The sequence below is a fragment of the Mastacembelus armatus genome, unplaced genomic scaffold (assembly GCF_900324485.2).
Source record: "Mastacembelus armatus unplaced genomic scaffold, fMasArm1.2, whole genome shotgun sequence".
Taxonomy (NCBI): Eukaryota; Metazoa; Chordata; class Actinopteri; order Synbranchiformes; family Mastacembelidae; genus Mastacembelus; species Mastacembelus armatus.
The window spans coordinates 42538-45519 of record NW_022872864.1 but is presented as its reverse complement, the minus strand read 5'-3'; the positions used below and the strand labels follow the sequence as shown (position 1 = coordinate 45519).

At 45.4% G+C, this 2982-nt stretch overlaps 1 long non-coding RNA gene across 1 annotated transcript; it reads left to right on the top strand.

Moving 5' to 3' along the window:
* The first annotated feature begins 477 nt into the window (after positions 1 to 477).
* LOC113129585 (uncharacterized) lies at positions 478 to 2959 on the top strand. The gene is made up of 4 exons (XR_003295620.1): positions 478 to 530; positions 980 to 1153; positions 1883 to 2056; positions 2367 to 2959. It is a non-coding gene; the product is annotated as an uncharacterized LOC113129585 (long non-coding RNA).
* Positions 2960 to 2982: the final 23 nt, after the last annotated feature.

The following is a 2982-nucleotide window of genomic DNA, read 5'->3' as shown; positions in this document are numbered from 1 at the left end:
TTCTCACCTCAGAGTCTCAGTCTACTAGTCTGGACTCTTGCAGTCCACCACACCGGCCTTTTGCACTCCCTGATCCTGCGGTCGTGTCCGACTCATGGCAGAGTTTCAGAGCTGAAGTCAGTCCGCTTTATTGATGAAGCAGCAGCATGTTGGCATTCATATTAATGACAGCTCTTTGTCCCTTTTTGGATGGGACTGCTTTGAACCTGCATCCTGTTGGCTTCAGCTGTTTGGAGTTTCCACTTTCTAAACTTCTACTTTCTAAACCTTCTTCAGCTCTGAACACATTCTGAAACATTCAACACTTTCAAGAGGAACTTTGTTTTCTAACGTCACATCTTTGATTCTTTATTCAGGTTGGAGGGCTGCAGTTTGTCAGAGACCAGCTGTGGTTATCTGGCCTCAGCACTGAAGTCCATCCCCTCCCATCTGAGACACCTGGACCTGAGTGGAAACAACCTGCAGGATCCAGGAGTGCAGCAGCTGTGTGATGGACTGCAGAGTCCAGACTGTAGATTGGAGACTCTGAGGTCAGACCCCATGTTTAGGTTGTGTGCTGAGATGAATGTGATGTGAAAGTTGTGCTGACACTAAACTGCAGACAGGACGCTGATATTAGACTGATCCACACTGAGGATCTTCATGGGAAAGGCTGTTTTCCCTCTCAGAGAAATGTGGCTGCACAACATGGGTTTGTATAGATGGAGCCACAGGTGGAGCTGGCAGAGTTTCAGAGCTGAAGTCACTCCGTCTTTATTGAAGCAGCAGCATGTTGGCATTCATATTAATGACAGCTCTTTGTCCCTTTTTGGATGGGACTGCTTTGAACCTGCATCCTGTTGGCTTCAGCTGTTTGGAGTTTCCACTTTCTAAACTTCTCCTTTCTAAACCTTCTTCAGCCCTGAACACATTCTGAAACATTCAACACTTTCAAGAGGAACTTTGGTTTCTAACGTCACATCTTTGCTTCTTTATTCAGGTTGTGGAACTGCAGTTTGTCAGAGACCAGCTGTGGTTATCTGGCCTCAGCTCTGAAGTCCAACCCCTCCCATCTGAGACCCCCTGACCTGAGCTGGAACATCCTTTATGATCCAGGAGTGCAGCAGCTGTGTGGTGGACTGCAGAGTCCAGACTGTAGACTGGAGACTCTGGGGTCAGTTCACTGACTGTTTGTTCCTGTTGTAGATCTTTAGTGGTGAATTATTGTTTGAACTCAGTGTTTGCACAGACATAACTTCTATTGAAGTTGATTTTCTTTGCCTGTCTTTGGATTTTTCTGAGGCTAAATTCAGTCTTTAGTCCCAAATGACTGAGTCTCACAGAAAGTTGGTCTCATTGTGTCTAAAGAGTCACATGTGTCAGCAGAAAATCCTCTGAACTAATATTTGTTGGAAATGGATCCAGTTTCTTTGATGCAGTAGAAATATTTCTTTGATCATTGATATTGATGGTTGAGAACACACACAGACAGGTGTGTTTCCATCACTTCAGAGGACATTCCATTGACTTCCATTGATTTCCTGGAGACAAAGCCAAACCAGAAGCACTACTTGGTGAACCCTAAGCACAAGCTGAACCTCAACTTCCAGACAGCTTCTTCCACACAGAAATCCAAACAGGTCCTGGACTAGATTATTGGCCCCTTTTTAGATGTTGCCATTGGATTTGGAGCAGGTGGTTGACCTTGGACTCACCTGTTGGGAGTCCCAGTTAGTGCAGCCTAATAATCCCTCATTCAGTCAGTTGAAATGGACAAAGTCCTGTGAGGACCCTCTGGTCCCAACATGTAAGAAACAGTAGATCAGTTGACACATTCTGAAACATTCAACACTTTCAAGAGGAACTTTGTTTTCTAACGTCACATCTTTGCTTCTTTATTCAGGTTGGAGGACTGCAGTTTGTCAGAGCCCAGCTGTGGTTATCTGGTCTCAGCTCTGAAGTCCAACCCCTCCCATCTGGGAGAACTTGACCTGGGAGGAAACAACCTGCAGGATCCAGATGTGCAGCAGCTGTGTGATCTTGTCCAGAGTCCAGACTGTAGCCTGGAGACTCTGAGGTTAGTAGAGGGCTGGAATCAGTCCATGGTGCTTTCAGCAGGACTGGACTAAACCCAGTCAGTATCAAAGCAAAGATCCAGGATTTCCTGTAAAGCTCCAACCTTCTCAGTGAAGCTGTGAGAGGAGAACAGGGACAGGCTTCAGGATATGACAGAAAGACAGAGAGAGAGACAACAGTCAGCCAATCAGATCAGCCAGAAGCTTGTTGTGATCATGTGTTTGAGTTGATGTGAAGACGACTGTTGCTGATGAAGTGAGTCTCTGTGACCTCTGGTTTCTGACCTCTGCTCGCTGTGCTTCTCTCTGCAGCTGGAAATGATGGTCTTTTTAAAGCTGGACCTGGACCTGAGTCTGGACCTGGATCTACATCAAAACCTGTACTTTGGTCTCTTCCAGTTGTTGCTCACTTGTATTAACTGTATCAGCTGGTTATTGGTTATTAACCAGTTTTGTCTACAGGACAAAAACAGAGAAACAGTCAGCAAAAGTCTTCAAAGTGCATTTGTTGTCATGAAGGAAGTACCAAGTGTGAAACCAGGTTGGTTATAGAAGGTTTCCATCTGTCCAGGTCTTAAAGCAGCAGTCAAAATGAATGACAGGCTGACATGTGAGGAGGATGAGGGGGGACAGAAGGAAAAGGCCCAGTCTCAGCGGCTCCCTGATCCCTCTGATCTAAAACAGGCTTAGATCAGACCCCTGGGCTTCTTCAGCTGGGCTTCCTCTTTGGCACTATCCTGTTTAATTCTTCTCCTCATTGTCCAGTTTAACATAAAGCCACTTTGTTTGAATCCAGCACAGTCCAATACTCCTGAAGGTTTTTACAGGACGTCACTGTCATTTATCAGTTTCTTCAGCTCACACTATAAATGTGGCTCAGTCAGTCTATGTTTTCTACTTGATTTTTTCAGCTTCAGCAAATAACCTA